The 18,070-nt window shown below is 38.1% G+C and overlaps 1 pseudogene; it reads left to right on the top strand.

Annotated features, from left to right (window-relative positions):
• Positions 1–360: 360 nt before the first annotated feature.
• LOC119509188 lies at positions 361–16,736 on the top strand (annotated as a pseudogene).
• Positions 16,737–18,070: the final 1,334 nt, after the last annotated feature.

Below are 18,070 nucleotides of genomic sequence, written 5' to 3' on the forward strand. Positions count from 1 at the left end.
TTTCGATTGTTTTAAATAATTATGTACTCAACTAGGAAGTTCTGTCTCCCCACAGGTAACTTTTGAAAGAGAGGAAGGAAAGGGATATGTAATAATCAAAATATCTTCCTACTTCATCTGTGTTAATAAGATCACAATCCAGCTTCACAGAAATGAGAGAAAAGTATCCCACGGGTCTAACAGCCTGGCTACCTTCACAGAATCCTTCTTGCCCCCCTTACATTCCTAGACATTTGTCCGTAAGTCTTTGTATTTACCGAATTTATACCTCCAGAGGCTGGTGACGAGTCTCACAGCAATTGATAGTCCTTCTCCTTCTAAGTTAACTAATTATTCTAAAATTGTGCAGAAAGTGAGGGCTTCGGAGCGGCGGGGAAAGCCCTCTGGAGCCCGGCGGAGAGCCCGCGGAGAGGTCGTTTCCCCGCCCCCGGCGCCTCGCCCGCCGGGCCCGCCCCGACTGCTGGGAGGTCACCTCGCCCGTCACCTCCTCCCCCCGCCGCCCAGGTCCACCCGGGGCCCCCTCCCCCGGGCCGCCCCCGAGCACGAAGTTGGCGGGATCCTATAAAAGCCCGAGACGGCGCGACCCGCGGGCAGCACGGTGCAGGCATCCGAGCAGCTGCCGCGATCCCAGCGCCGACTCCTGCTCTGCCCCCGCCGCCGGCGCGACCATGTCCCATCACTGGGGATACGGCAAGGACAACGGTGAGTGCAGGCGGCCGGGCGGCGCGGCGGCGGCGGCGACCCGGGCCCGGCCCCGCAGCGCCCGCACCTGCTGTTTACCGCGGCCGCCCGGCGCGCGGGAGGCTCAGGTGAGCCCCGGGAGGCCGCCCCGCCTGCGCGTCCCCGGCGCCGGGGGAGGTCCCTGGTGTCCCGGCCCGTGGCCACTGTCGAGGAATCCCTGCGTCCGGGGCCTTGGAGCCCAGGGGAGAAAGCGCGCAGCCCTGGCCGCGGGATCCGAGGAGTTAGGACACAGGAGGAAGCGGGGAAGGATTATAATGGAGATTTTTAGTTGTTAATCCCAGAGAAATTTGGGGACTCCCCCTGTCCTTTCGCACACCCGGCAGCCTCACCACCACCTGTGGCTATAGCCCTCGGCAGGAACTTTCCCGGGGCATTTTCTCCCGCTGGTTTGAAACCTTTGCGCTGCTTGCTGACTTTTCTCTTGACTTTTAATGTTAGGGGATCACCAGGAACAAGGCTTTCTCCTGTCCACAGATCTGGGTTCTCCAAGGCAGCCCAGGGAAGAGAAAGGAGCCTCTGGCGCGTGTGTGAGGAGTTTCCCGGGTGGTGTGGATCGTGACCCTTTTGAATAGATTGTGTCCCCCAAATGCCTCTGTCCTTCCATCCAGTCTCAGTGTGAGGAAACCAGGGAGGAATCCCGACCTGCCTGGGTGCTTTATAAGAGAGCTTGCCTAGCCCAAATCCCAACAAGTCCGGACGTCATGGCTGCCCAATTTCAATTGAATTTCAGTAAAACAATTAAAAACAGCTAATATTTATATGATGCACGTTATTTGTTCTGAGAGTTTTTACGGTGTATCGATTGTAATTCTCAGAAAACTTCCCTTAGGTAGATGTTCTTATTACCCCATTTTACAACTGAAGAAACTAGGCTCAGGGAGTGTTTTCCTAAAGGTAATTCAGCTGTTAAGTGGTGCTGCCAAAATTGAACCCAGGCAGATTGCGTCCATATCATTGCCCTTTTCCTGGGGTCTGGGTGTGCCATTCGCCCCGTTGGGTCATTCGCATGTGTCCTCTCACCCCCAGGCCCTGAACACTGGCATAAGACCTTCCCCATTGCCAAGGGAGAGCGCCAGTCCCCTATCAACATTGATACCAAAGCAGCCAAGCACGACCCTGCCCTGCAGCCTCTGAGCATTTCCTATGAGCAAGCGACCTCTCGCAGGATCCTCAACAATGGTCACTGTTTCAACGTGGAGTTTGATGACTCCCAGGACAAAGCAGGTCAGTGTTTAAGAAATAACTTGCAGCTTGTGGCCAGTACCTGTTTACCCAGCTTAATGGGTAGAGTCTGGGCTAGTGGCAGAAAACCCGTTAATACTATACTTTGTCTCAGTACTCTAAAATACCACTCTGGTCATCTTTATCAGGTCCCAGATGCAGAGAAGTAGGCTAATTACTTTGAAGTGGCCTGGGACTGTTTGTCCCGGGTAAAATGCCTGGCTCTCTATGTAGGGCACAGAATAACTGTGACATGCCTGTGAAACGTCACAAAAGGCAAAGTGTTTGGGAAATACAGATCAGCCATGATAAGATTTGCACATATTGAACTTTTAGGATTCTTTCTAAAATATTTATTTCCCAGTGTTGATGCCAAACCAACAAAAGTATATCTTAGTGTTATCTTCAAGGTATCAATGAGAAGAATGGTGAAAAGCTGACAATTTAAAATATTGAAATTCTTGGAACCATTGTATTTATGGATATGTCTCAGTAGTGGGCCAGTGTGATAAAGGTGGCAGTATAGCTTGGTAACTACCCAGAAATTCATTCCACAAATGAAAATATTTTAGAATCGGTTGTACATACCTAAGCCATTACTGACCAAACCAGTTGCCACAGTTTGTGATAGAACTGTTTACTGGATGTCCACTGAATGCTTTTTTTCTTATTTAGAAATAGAACAATCTCATTCAGACATAATCCCAGCCTTCTTTGCCCACTGGTTGATTTAATTGCCAGTGCCCTAATTTCCCTGAGTGCTTTCCTCTGAAGCTCATTGAACGGACGGTGCTGCAAACGCTGTTTGGAGATAGTGCCTGGGGCAGGGTGGTGGTAGTGGTGGTGATAGCAGTTGGAGGGAAATGAGAAAAGAGAAAAAACATGCAATATTGTTGTCAAAGTTTTGGAATAATGACCTACAGACCTATGGTATTAATATATTGAGCAACAAGTAATTATAACCAATATAGTGAAGTGGACTGCTGCTCTTACATAATTATATAATATATTCAGTCCAGTTTTGAAAAATTTCTTCTTCCATTGTCCCATTTTTAGCAGTTTTTGATACTTGGTTTTCTGAAACCATAATTCTAGAAGATGATTTGATGGGGGGAATATATGGAGGCCATCTGAGAAGTATTTTCAACTTACTTATGCCCTGTCTGTGTTCCTCCCCAGCACACACACATATACTCACACATTCTGGCGTAATATAATTTGTTAGACTCAGGTAGAGGATGTATGTTGAAAACACTCCTTCCATGATTCTGCTACATTGCCTGCCCAAGCGTGCCTCCCCCCGAAAGAAACAATACTCAAATGATTTCAATTAAGTATAAGGAAAACAATTTCTTTTTGCATGTAAAATATACTGTATATTTAAATTAAAGTATAACAAGGCCCAAAGTCTTGTATAGAGAATACTATGAAATTTCAGCTTTAGTTATTTAAAAAGTAAAAGAAGTGAGTTACTTTAGTCTGTAGCTATTAAGTATTTTTTTAAGACCCATGATGAATGTATGTTTGTTTCCATGTTTGCCTGTGAAATCATTGCTTTCAATGGATGTTATGTCCAAAAATTATATACCTCATTAGATGTTACATAGAATTGGATGTTTAAAGTCATTTTTGGAAAAATGAGGAAACAAATGTCTGACAAAAGGAACCAGGTGAGGTTAATCACTATATTGCTTACAGATTTGATCATGAAATTATTGCTCCAGGAACATATATATTCCTGGGAAGTGGATTTCAGTGTGCATTCTGGTGTTCTTGAGCATTCACGGGGTTGAAGAGTCCAGCTCTGCCCAGTGATCATGGGAGTCATAGTAACTTATCCTCTCTAAGTTTTCTCAACTGTAAAATCGGGGTAACAGTTGTACCTACCACAGAGAAAGGACTAATGGGATAGTATATGTGCCGGTTTGAATGTATTGTGTCCCCCAAATGCCATTATCTTTGTGGTCTTGTGGGGCAGACGTTTTGGTGATGGTTGGATTTGCTTGGAATGTGCCCCACCCAGCTGTGGGTAATGATTCTGATGAGATGTTCCCATGGAGGCGTGGCCCCGCCCATTCAGGGTGGGCCTTGATTGGTGGAGCTATATAAATGAGCTGACTGGGGGGAGGAAACGGAGTGCAGCTGTGAGTGACGTTCTGAAGAGGAGCAAGCTTGCTAGAGAGGAACGTCCTGGAAGAAAGCCATTTTGAAACCAGAATTTTGGAGCAGACACCAGCCACGTGCCTTCCCAGCTAACAGAGGTTTTCGGACGCCATTGGCCATCCTCCAGTGAAGGTACCCGATTACTGATGTGTTACCTTGGACACTTTGTGGCCTTAAGACTGTAACTGTGCAGCCAAATAAACCCCCTTTTTATAAAAGCCAATCCATCTCTGGTGTTTTGCATTCCGCAGCATTAGCAAACTAAAACAGTATATATAAAGTACGTACCCCAGTGCCTGGTGCATAGCAATCCCCCAATTAATGACCATTGCCGTGTCATGTCTACACACCATTTGACTGCCTCATTAGGCAGTTGCTTTGGTTATTACACCTCTGATGAGATTTCTGAAGAAAGTTTTTTCTTAATTAGCTCTAAAATTAGCTCCCACTATTCAATGGTTCTTAAATATCTTATTTTTATGTATTCCAAATCATCCATTTATCATATTAAATTATATACTGACTTTATATATGAAGCTATTGTATAGTTATTATGTTTTTACCATGAGTATGTCAAGTTATGATGGATTTCTAAATGAGCAGTAAGTGATTGGAGCTAGCCACATTTTTCCAGCTGTTTCTCTGGTGAGTAACTCATACATTTAAAAAATGACTGACCATGTTTAGATTGAGAAACAGATTGAAAGCAAGTGGTTTACATTGGGGCTCAAACCCATGTCTTTAGAGAAACATGGATTATCCACCTAGTTCTGATACAAAACAACAAAAAAAGTTACTCACATCAATTAAATGCAAGATAAGCAAAGCACCATGAGGGCAGGATGGAGATTTGGTCCCTCTCCTGTTCCCCCAGATTCGGTGCTAGGGAGACCTAAAGTAGAAGACGTAGAAATCGTAGACAATAGTCACTTTGAGATGTGCAAAACGGAGGCATTTCCAAGGAACTATGGAAATAGGAAAGAGCCTTAGCAATCCACCTAAGTAAGACTTTCCAGGGTAAATAAAGAAGGCTTACACTGAAGCTTGAAGGATTTTGGTGTCTTGGAGGAGACTCCAGGCAAAGGGAGCTAGGAAACGCCAGGCACATAGGACAGCTTATTATGTGCTCTAGACAGGCAAGTAGGTTTGGCAAAAACTAGGGTGAGGAGTGACTGTTATAAAGACTCACTCTTCTTTACATATTAAAAAACTCCTTTGTAATTTTGCCTATACCTCTTCAACATTTTTTATATTTTGTTTGAAAAAGGAAGTTTGTTTGTTTTTCAGAATGCAGAATATATTAACATGGTGATATTTAGGAGAAAAAAAAAAACCCAAGTCTACAAAATAAATTTTTTCAGTTGTAAAAAAAAAAAAAAAAAATCATACCCAGTGGAAAAACACCCTTTAGACTTTTTTAAAAACAGAATTCTAATCACTCAAAGCTAGAACAAATGGTAGAGGTACTCTACTCAAATCCACTTAACATAAACATGAACAAATGGAAGGTTAAAGAGTTGAACTTGCTAGCTGTGTCATTCCTTGTTTGTTGGAGTGACACTAAATGGCAATCATTTAAAAATAGAATTGAATAAGAATCTTTGAATGATAAACATAGCTAACATTTAGTTTCTACATACATGTCTTAAAAAATGGATATACTTTACTGGATGCTTAAGTCTAGAAATGATTTTTTCATTTGGCTACTCTATTTTAAATCAACAGTTGATTAACATCTCTTTTTATTAGAAGGTATTTTTATAATGTTAACATTTTTAGTTATCTTTTACCTCTTATTTCCTGCATTTTAATCCTTCATTTCATCTACTTTTTTTTCCCCTCAGTTGAGATTTCAGCCTTGTGGAATGTCTCGTAGATCCAGGTTTTCCAATGTATCCTAACTGTTATTTTATAACCAAAATTAAGTACTTGGATATCAGACCAAGAAAGCTGGTTGAGTTTACTGCTATGTTTAAGCTTCAGAGAATTCTTTTTAAAATGTGGAGTTAGAGGTTTTAACTAGAAGCTTGGGTTAAAGCTCTCATAAATCTTCTAAATTCATTTAAAGATAAGCCACCTTAAATTAATGAAAAATTGCTAATCCTGTTACTTTTTTTTTAATAATTAAAAAAAAAATAACTCTCCCTGCTTGAGATCTTTTATTGCTAGTTTTATCTGGGAGAAGAGAATAGCAGTCAGATTATTAAATCCTGCTAACTTACTAACTTTTATTAATAAATTTAAAACTTTCCTGTTAAGGGTAAATATAGTTGAAAACTAATGCTCAAGTTATTGGGCAAACATATACAACATCTCATCTCATCTCTATTATTATTATTTTTGTTTTAGAAATGGGAATCTTTTTATTAGTTTTTATTATTTCAAGAAAATTAGGAAGGAAGTTATATGAGTTTACCTGGGTGCATTTCAAGCAGGCCATTGTCTGTATGACACAACAGATCTTAATGCATGGATCCTGCTTAATTTTCAGGGACTTGTTTTTGAAGCTTTAAAATTTTCCTTCCGCAAGTGATGAAAACTTAAAAGAAAACATAATAAGTGACAGGGCTTATCATGCATACTGCAAATAGTACCAGCAAAGCCCTAAGTATCTCATTCTAAACACTGAAATGTTGTTCATTATGTTCATGGCAAACTAAATTATTTTTTCACTGCTGTATAATTACCATCTAACTGAAATGACAATCTTCTGTTCTCTTGATTTTGATTGTCCTTACTCTGGTGTGACAGCTAAAAAACTCTCTGCTTTAAAAGAAAGAGAATATGGGTGTCTTTTTCTCACATTTGTCTACATTGGTATTCATTTTCTCAACTTTAGTATGTACCCCTAGGATTATTGGCTACTGCCAAAAAGCGAGATAGTAATGGATGATTTAACTGTTTTCAAATTGTCCTTAAAGTAAATTGTTCAGCTTCTGGAAATACTGTTTTCAGTATAGAATTATTCATTTACTTCATTAACAGGAAATCACTCAAAGTTTATTTTTAAATTTAGAATTATTGGAAATACGCTATTTGTATTTTGGGTTTAAGATGGATAATTGACATTTACTAAGGTCTTTAGGTAGATGCTCAGGTGCATCTTCTATCAAGTAGTAATTGTAAGTGATTAGGAAAAAAGTTCAAAAAGTTTTATTTTCAATTTTCAATTTGTATAGGTAGTCTAGTTTATTTCAATTACATGAGTGAATCTCTTAACTTCCACAAATAACATAATTTACATAGTTTTCCTAAAGGATATGTATAGGAAGACAAATTGTTCTATCATATTGTATTTGGCACATACTTTGTGCCTTATATAAGTAATATGAATAGCTAGCTGGTGACAGATCATGAAAATTAAAATCAATTGGAGCTATTGCTGTTGCAATTTAAATTTATATTGTTTTGAGATGCTCATAACTGATGTAGTAGAAAATTGGGTTTGTGGACATCTGGCTCTTGTGGAATACATTTTTGTGGTGCAATAAGCCATTGACTCTTTAGAGCCTCAATAACATGGCTAAAGTTTACAGAGAAAAAATATGCAGTTAAGATTTCTATTTTTTAAAATATATTTTTGCATTGAAAAAACAGGTTTCATTTTAAACTGGTATAGTAGTAGAAAATGGCATATTATAATCAAAATAAATGAATAGATTCGGAATATTGCATAAGATCCCTATCTTTTAACAACAATGTTATCCATTTCTCAAATAAAAACTTATAGGGTACCTTTTTTAGAATTTATGACAGTTTAATGCTTTTGAGGGGCTTCATTGACTAAACTCTATACTAAGAACTTGCTGAGAAATAACCACCTATTTGAAAAAAAGCCAGAAATGCTGTCTCTACCCATTAAACTTTAAGAATTGAATAACCTTTCTAATTACAATGGACTTATAATCTAGATAGCAACATATTTTAATTTTAATCGGAGCTACAACAAGTATCTGGTGATAATGGATTGGCAAAGAAAGTGTTTAATCACTGAACACAGGTCATTTTAGTATTAGCAAGCCTTGTTTCTACAAGCTCATATACACTCCTGCCTAATTTGAAATGTTCTCTGAAACAAGTAAATTAAGATTACGTTTTAAGTTCTGCAAAGGAGAGAATACAAATAAGAAATAGCTAAAAGCTGTATTCATTCTCTTTTGAATTTAAGATCTTGATATGACTCTTCACGGGGAAAAAGATAAGTCTAGAAAGATCAGTTATCTTTAATTAATTTTGCCACTTGGTAGAATTAAGGAATTACAAATGGTATTTGCTTGTTATGATCAATCAGCCAGTTGGTTAGTAGCTTTAAAGAGTTATTATAAGGGAATTTTTTTCAGTGTCATTTAATTTCATGAACATGTATTCCATTTTTTTAGTATACTATGTTTCAAAAGAAGTGATTTTATCAGAGTACATGCAAATTCATGTTTCTTCAAAAGATCTGTATTATAGCATCGTTCATAATTTGTTCCTTCTTTCTTTTTTCCTTTTCCTTTTTTTCTGCTGGCTTATTGTAAGGAAGAACTGGCAGCCAGAGGTTGTGATATTAAGGCTCCACCTACTAAATATCTTTCAGCCAGCTTTATCTTTTACTTTGTATAGATTAATGGGTGTTGCCACCAATTAAGTATATTTAGGTGAAGTTAAGTGAACAAACTTTGTTTTACAGAACTTGCTCCTTTGTTTTGTAAATTCAAAGTAATTTTTGAGTTCAGCATTTCATGGAATTATAAACCCAAGTTAAATACACTCATAGCAATAGATGTTTTAATCCGAGTTCTACAGAAAACTGAAGTAGTAGAACTGAACTACTTTAAAAATAATTTAAATATATTGGTTAAGCCCATTAATACTTATAAATTAAGCAAAAAGTGTTTTTTGAAGTAGTTCCTCACTATTTTACATCTTCCTTCAAGACACAACTCATTATTTACAGATAAACTGTAGTTTAAGACTGTGAAAGTTAGAATTTCAAGTCTTAGGGATAATAGACTGCAGTGTAATACATATAGTAGACGATCAATAAATTCTTAATGGAGTTATAAATAATGAATGTGTCCATTTTACACATGAGAAAATTAAGGCAGAGAGGTTAAGCAAAAAATTTTAAGAGCGCAAAGCTCCTTAATAGTAGTGACAATCCATACTCTAAAGAATTTGGGAAGTCTTTGCAAGGACAGTTGGATTTTATACTGTTAAGATCAACAAGATACTTATTAGTTCACAAATTCTGGCATGAAATAACTGATATTGGAAATTCACAAAGCAGGCTGTAGGGCAGTCATTGAACTGTGGTAGAAGAGAAAGATTCCCAGATGTGCAAGTTGTGTACAGCAGACTGATGAGTTGGAAAATAGCAACATGGGCACTTCCTAAATGATTCACAGAGGAATTTGTAGTCCCACTTAAAGTTTCCTCTCTCTGAACCTGAACCTGTGACTCCAAAACAAACCAGAAGGGAGGTACACTGTAGTCAGAAAACAAAGATGGGAAAAGATTCCCCCCTCACCAAATACAAGTGAGAACAAAATCCATTGAAAGGATTTTGTTCATCCCTATAGATTGAAGCTGAGCCTGGATTTAATCCTCACAAAGTGAAAAAGTTGCTAAAGGCATAAATTTTGTACTATAAAGTAGGGTTAATCTTTGATGTGTGTGTATTTCATGTGTGTATGTATGTAATGAGTGTGTGTGTGTAAATACATAAGTGTATGTATAAAATATGCATATGTAAAATAACATAGAAGTATATGTATAGAATATATATGTAAGAATAAAAAGTGTATTAAAACTATATTTTTAAATTTTAGTGCTGAAAGGAGGCCCCCTCACTGGCACTTACAGATTGATTCAGTTTCATTTTCACTGGGGTTCATCTGATGACCATGGTTCTGAGCACTCTGTGGATCAAAAGAAATATGCTGCAGAGGTAAGACATGATTTTTCTGTTTTCCGTGGAAAATTGTAAATTGATATTTATCCTTAATGTCAAAGTAAGCTTAATTTTATAAACTCAAAGCAAGTGAACCACTTCTTTTATAAAGATCTTCACATTGGCTACTTATATCTTTGTGATATTACATTGAAGGCTGCATATCCTTTTCTACTGTCTCCTAGGACACCATTTGCAAAAAGTAAATGAATTCAAATGGGAAGATCCTGTTTTAATATAAATCTAGATATGAAATTTTGCCTTCCCTCAAAAATATGCATTTCTGAGAGTTTTGATGAAACAAGTCACTTGCTATTATGCCAAGTAGTAGGTAATGAGCATTAAAATGAAATACAAGTTTATATTGAAAATTATCCCCATGTCACTTTCTTTAGCAAGCTAGCTATGAAGAAAAATGCATTGGATAAAATCTGTAGGCTTTTATTATGTAAATCACTTGTTTGTGGTTTTGTTTCTTTTTCCTGTGGCTTTAGCTTCATTTGGTTCATTGGAACACCAAATACGGGGATTTTGAGAAAGCTGCGAAACAACCTGATGGACTGGCTGTTTTGGGTGTTTTTTTGAAGGTTAGTTGATGACCCCAGTTCTTTTCTTCCTGTTTCAAGAAAGATTGACCAGACAGAACATTATAACAAATAAGACATTTTACAAAAAAGCCTAGGAAATACCTATGGCTTTGAAGTCTTTTTAGGCTTATTTCCCCTCTATATCTGCTAGTAGCAGTAAAGGTAGGGGCCAAAAAGACAATTGAGAGGTATCTATTATGTACTGTTTGGATGTGAATGTGAAGATTATAAAGAGGTATACTGTGGATGGCTAACAGGTTTTGTTTTTTTTTTAATTCAAACTTATTCTTTATAGTACTCATTCATGATAGTCATGCTAAATTAAGATCAAGTTGTTCAGGGGTGAAGGACAGTGACTCTCTGGTTTGGAGAATTTCAGGTAACCATGTGGCATATGAGTTGTGCAGTCCTCCAGGTAGTTGTAAAGTGGAGGAAGGTCTAGGTTGGAGATTCATGGGCCTTGATGTCATTATGTGGAGGTGGAAGCTATGGATGTGTCTGAGCTCACCCAAGGAAAGCATGGAGAGGGACATGGCAGAGCTGCTGAAGGGGCAACCCCAAGAAATTCCAAAAAGCCTAAAGAGTGTAAGAATAAAGGGAAATTTGGGAAGCTGGAGGGCAAAAGGGCAAAGGAGGAGAGGATTTTTAAAACATGGAGTGCAGACAATAGTGTAAAATCCTGCAAGAAGATTAAGATAAGCCCTTGAAGAGTATTTTTTGCACTTGGCAGTTGGAGGTCACTGGGGACATTGGAGAGGCTAGTTTAAGGGGAACCATAGGGTTGCAAGCAGAGACAAAGTGGAGATTCAGTGAAAATACAAATTCCTGTGGTGCTAATGTAATCAATTCAAGACTAATGGGTAGCAATTATAAAGTGATAGATTTTGGTTCACTGTATGGAGATATTTTATGATAGAGCTGTCCAGAGCAAAACTGGTGTGCTACCAGCTGGATTACAATATCTTGTCCCTTTTGTTTTTCTGTAGGTTGGCAGTGCTAAACAAGGCCTTCAGAAAGTCGTTGATGTGCTGGATTCCATTAAAACAAAGGTAAAGTTGAATTTTCTACCATCTCATTAAAGTACCTATTTTCCATACCCCATGGGTTTTAAAAACTCCTTTTGATCAAATTGAGTAGTTTCATTGACATGTGGAATTTTGATGAATAGTTAATAAAAGTAAAATGTTGCTTCTATATTTAATTTTTCTTTATCCAATAGTTGACCCTAACACCAGTATAATTCTGAGACTTGTGTTTATTTAATCTTGCTTCCCATCATTTGGACATCCATATATAATTGTCAAGAGTCTCATGATTGCAAGGGAGCTGAAAGATCATCATACTGGAAATATTTGTTACTATGTTGCCAGTCACGTTGCTAACCCAGGAGATACAATGGGAAACAATACTAACAAGGCCCTGCTTCATGGAGTTTTATGTTCTGTGGCCTCTTGGAGTTCATCCATCCTGTGTTTAAATCCTGTCTGCAGTGTAACTGTGCTGAGGTCATTCCACCTCTCCTTAAACACTGCGGTAACTTCCAGTGGTGGGGAATCATCACCAGCAACCCTTGTTTATGACGCTCATCCTCATGTTGAAGCAGCCTCTGTATTCTGAAATGCTCACCTATTAATCCTAGCTTGAGCCTCTTGAATCATATAGAATTCACCTGATCCCCCTTCCAGAAGACCCAACTCTCTAATAGTCCCTTACCCCACCCCAAGCTAATTTTCTTTAATTCCCATTAACTCTTCTCTTATGACATAGTCTTCTGTCTTTGCAAAAACCTGGTACCTCTTCCAGTAACACATTCCTGTTTGCATCTATTGCTTCAAAAATGTAGTGACCAGAAGTAAATGCAGTTCTTAGTTTGAATCTAGCTATTAAAGGATGCAATATTTTAGAGGCCAAGAAGAGAAAGGGACATGTGAAAGTAATAGTTTTCTTGCTCATATCTGCCAACCTATATTTCCAAGTCACATATTCTCATTTAATTTCTTTTTCATTCTGTTTGCCAGTGCTTCGTGGCTATCAGAGGGGAATCTCCCACTTTAGATTTCCTGCTCTCCTGCATTCCTCCCATCCTGATCAAGTGACATTTTTAACCTGCATGTTTGCCTTGTTCCAGGGTAAGAGCATCGAATTCACTAACTTTGATCCTCGTGAACTCCTTCCCGAGAGTTTAGACTACTGGACCTACCCAGGTTCCCTGACCGTCCCTCCTCTTCTGGAAAGTGTGACCTGGATTCTCCTAAGAGAACCCATCAGCGTGAGCAGCGAGCAGGTCGGTTTCTAAAGGGGGTGTCTGCTGAGAGAGGTGGAACATTAGTCGGCAGCGTATCTTGGCCTTTGGAATCAGACAGCCCTGGCCTCTAATCCTCATTCTGCTGCTTCTAGCTCTGCAATCTAGAGCCTTCCACAGAGCCTGGCAAGTAAACGGCATTCAACACCTATGCATTGTTAGTAATGATAGAGCCTGAGGCGGTTTGTTTAGTCTGTAAAATCGGACTGTTATCGTGTAGACTTAATGTCACCCAACAGATGCTTTTTTGTGACCTACGAGGAAACCCAGACCCAAAGAAATGAGATTTCATATTTAAGGTTACATAGATATCAGTGTAATTCTCAGCTCGCTGCTCACTCAGACGAGACACTGTGGTTTTATTTCTATCAGAAGACATTTCTGAATTCGGAGAAAGATAAGAGTCGTCCTTGGAGAAAAAGTATTGAACAAAACTCATTCCAGGTTGCTTTAGCAGTTCAGACCAGAGATTCTTACATTTCACATACAATGTAGTTTGTTGATGTAAAAAGTGATTAATGCAACTTTAAGTCACTGAGTATCGACTGAAGTGGATACCAAAGAATTTTTCCTATATTATTTCTGTCAACCTTAGTTGAAATATAGAAGATGGACACTCCTTAGTAGGATCTGTAAGAACTTGGATCCTGGATAGTTTAAGGAGACAGTCAGTAGCCAACAGTCTTGAAAATTACAACCAGTTGTAATGTGATTTAAACTTACAAATACTCCTAAAATATTTTTATGTTGAATGTGGAATCACAGAACTTACATAGCTGGAATGTGAACTAGAGATCATGCTGTCCAGCCTTCACATTTTACAGATATTGTCTGCGGTGCAGGTAAATTGAAGTGCTTGGCACTCAGCTACCTCAAGACAGAATCAGGTCTTGGAGCAAGGATTCTATTCCCGTGTTCTTTCTTTTCATTTAGAATGTTAACTTATGAGTACTGCAGTATTTCACATCTTTCTTTAAAGGACATCTACATCTAATACTAGAAATTTACTTAGTATCTTAAAACGGACAAAAGAAAAAAGTATGCTTGACTGGCACATGACTTGAAAATTGGCCTTATAATCATAAAATATTTGAGCAAGCTTCTTGACATAGTAGCATAAAGAAATATTGTAATGCTACTTCTTATTTGTAAATGTAATGTTTGAGTTACAATTTTAAAATGAAAATTATGTTTCTTCCTTCTCCGGAAACAGTCTGAGATCCCCAGCCTGAGAGTGGTTACCACAGACGGATATATTGTGTGCACACACATCCATACACACAAATACACAAGGGCCACTGAATCTATTCCATCCATTAGTCCCTATACACTGAATTTTCCTTTTCAGGTAGAAAGTGATATTAAAACTAGAAACATTAGCTGCGTCTATGGGGAAAATACCAATAGGGCTATCTGTCGAATCATATAGCAAGTAGTTCAGAAATAGTGTAGTGCTCAGCTCAGTATGCCAGTGCTCTGATTCCACATTTTTATAATTCCCTTGACTTTTCCTTGCCCATCTACAGCTTCATCCTTAAGGTGGTTTTGCAAGAGAAGTTGGAGCATCTCGTCCAGATACAACTAGGTCCAGGTGAAGAAGGGAGCACTCGTCCATTAGTTTCCTAAGAACAGGGAAGCCTTCCCCGAAAGTCCTCTAGCAGATCTTTCACATCTCACTGGCCATAATTGTGTTCCTCACTCACTTCCAAACCAATCCCTGGCAGGGAATGTGAGAACCATGATCACTTAAGACTTACACAGATTTACCCCCCTGAGGCTTAAAGGTCAGGACAAATATCTACTAATGGGAAAGTATGGGGGGATGGATGTTAGGTAAGCATAGAACTGCTACATTCTGCCACCTTTATTTTCTATATTCAGGCTTTGTCTCTTGCTAAACTAATGAGTCATCTTGACCAGTGTAATAATGTAATTTAAGGTAATGTAATTTAATTTAATATGTAATAAAGTAATAAAATAATGTGTAAGAAATAATATAATTTAATAGAGAGTGGAAAGCAGTCATCTTGGTTTAGTCAAAAAGTTTGATCTGATGGTACTTTATTAAGAGATCATAAATCCTTCAGAGTACTGGGATTCTGTTGTGAAGATCAACCCCAGATGTCATCGGAGATTTCCCTTGTATTGCAGTAGCAATAGTAGTGCATATTAGTAAAGCTGAGCTACATTGAAGTGACTTTATGGGGATGATTGGGAGAATATTACTGGACAACAGAGGTCAAATTAAGGTCTATTGATTCATGGACCGCTATACTTATTGCCAAACCACCCTTCTTCATTTAGATCAAGTCCCGCTTAGGGCAAGGGAAGTAGCACTTTGGAAAAACAAGAAATGGGAGACTAGTTCAGAAAACCAGAAAAAAATTAAAAGGAAATAAAAAATAACCAAAGACCAGGTTGAAGTACCAGTTTAGGCAAATTCATTCCTTTGTTTCTTTATATTTAAGCAGAGAGGCCAGCTCAACACTCTACCCCTGGAGCCTGCAGATCCCGGACCACATTATCGTACTGTGCAGATGCCGAAAGTTTGTCTATCTTTGGCAGAAAATAAAATTTAAATTTGGATCTAGATTATTATTATTTTCATCTCAGAAATATGCTTTTATAGGCTTTTGTGTTGGATTTTAAAATTAAAAGAAGAAAAACATACTCACTGAGAATTTCCTTCTAAATGGCACCAAGGATTTTTTGTGTTTTTATATAAACTGCTTCATTATATAAAACATTCATCTATAATCTACATGTGATTATGGACCTATTGTGAGTCAAATTGAATTTCAGCTATTGACACATGGTAGCATGAATGTTGGAGACTATATTTTAAGATATAAGACAATTTTAGAATATGTGAATATTAATGCGAAAGTTTTCATTTTTCTTTTTCTCTTCTAGATGCTGAAATTTCGCCAACTTAGGTTCATGTGGAGGGTGAACCTGAAGCAGCAATGGTGGACAACTGGCGCCCAGCTCAGCCTCTGAAGAACAGGCAAATCAGAGCTTCCTTCAAATAAGAGGTTCCAGAGCAGGTGTTCAAAATAGTGAATCTTTGGGTATTTCCTTTTACTTAAGTAGGTCCTGGGGCCAGTGTCCAAATAATGACTCTTCGGGTGTTCCCTTTAGTAGCAAAGCACAGATCCACCTGGTAATTGGGACCCTGGCTGCTTTGTGTCTGGTTTTTTAGATATTCTCCTCTCACCTGACATGGGTACTAATAATTGTGAAGCCCTAGACTAATTGTGATGCTTGCAGAATGGCCATTGCTGGTACTTTGCTTACAGTAGTAACTTTTCTATAACAGAGAATATGCTAGAAGGAATAGGAATAAAGTACGTTGACTGTTCACAGCATGTAGGGTGATGATTACTCCCAACTCTTCACTGAAACGCTATTTTTTAAACAAAGGAAAGCAGACAGGTTGAGAGCAAATGCATATCCCGAAGTAAATTGAGCTATGTAAGGTAAATCAGGTAAAATCTTCATGATTCTGTGTAATGTAAATCAGATAGCATAAATGTTCATAATTCCAAGATATTATATTAAAAGGAGACTTTTAAAATTGTTATACATTTGTAGCAATGTGATCTTAAATATGAATTATGTTGTAATTTTAGTGACTTTTGCATTACAGAACTGTAAATGAAGGATTATCTGTAAAAATTGTTATAATTATAGTTGTGATACAGAGTATATTTCCATTCAAATAATATATCATAACTTAATAAATATTGTATTTTAGATATATTCTCTAATAAAACTCAGAATTCTATTTTGGGTTATTTTATTGTATCTTGGGCAAGTGGGTAATAATGGAGGAGCAAATGTCCACTTTTACAATTCTTTTGCCTTATAATTAAGGCACTTCCATAAAAGGAGAAACCCTGAAGGTCACTTACTATGTGCCAAGGACTGTTTTAAGTTCTTTAAAACATTGACTGATGCCATCCTCATGCCACCCTGTGTGAGTTACTGCTGCAGGGTAGAGAGGGGAACTGGTTACCTATAAAATCAAGGGGAGAAGGGGCAGGAAGGGTGTACATGCTCAATCAAGATAAGCTCCTTGGAAATATCATAAGTGAAAATCCGTTTCATTCAAAAAAGGAAATTTGGGTTTTACCTAGAAGCTAGGAATAATGTGACTCTTACAAAATAAATTATACCTATTACAGATAGGAAGAAGAAGAGTGAATCTCCAGTGATTAATGCCTGATCTGGATTTAGCTCTGTGCGCTGACCGTGGAATGCCTGGCGAATGAGTTATTCTAAAAGACCAAGTTTAACACCTGACTCAAGTGCTACCTACCCTTCAGGGCATAAAAGCCCTCAGTTGCTTTAGATAAAAAATTTTCTAACCTCATTTACACTCTGATCTGCTTTCTTATGGAAGTACAACAGCTTTATACAGAAGGATCATGAACTTTGGAATTTGAAGACTTGTTTTGAGCCTGGCCCAGCCTCTTCCAGCCTGGCTATAATACCCAGGGTTGTTATAATCACACAAAGGATGTCTGGTGCATAGCAGGTGGTCAGAAATAACAGTTCTTTTTAGTTTTTTCAAAATATGATTTTGTCAACTGTAACTTTTAACTTTACTTAGTTGTTTCCTGGAAGGAGCCTTCTCCTCTGATTCATTGTTTATTGATTTCGGTATGGGAGCCACATAACCAACCTTAAATAGAATTTGTGTGTAAAGTAAATAAACCTTTTGGGTCAGTTGCTGGGGACCTCTTCGGAATGCGAAATGAAGAGTTTAATTCATGAATATTTTCACATACTGGTTTTCAGCGATATGCTGAACTAGAAACTTATAAACCAGTGAGTTCTGAATACAGATGGTTATTATGTGCTTGGTACATAATAAATGGTCCCCAAATATTGACCAGATAAATGGAAACAGTTATATCTGTGTCACTCTCAGTCATAATTAAATTTAATTATGAGCTACTATTTTCTTGATTTTTGTATAACAAGTTTGCATTTGTAATATACCACAAATTATCGTAATTTCTATTAGTGCTTTTCAAATTTTCCACCAAAATATTCCTTGAGGTAAAGAAGTACAACCTTAGGACCAAGAGCTTCAAGTAGACAGTTTCTTTTTTC

The sequence above is a fragment of the Choloepus didactylus genome, chromosome 14 (genome assembly GCF_015220235.1).
Source record: "Choloepus didactylus isolate mChoDid1 chromosome 14, mChoDid1.pri, whole genome shotgun sequence".
Lineage (NCBI taxonomy): Eukaryota > Metazoa > Chordata > Mammalia > Pilosa > Megalonychidae > Choloepus > Choloepus didactylus.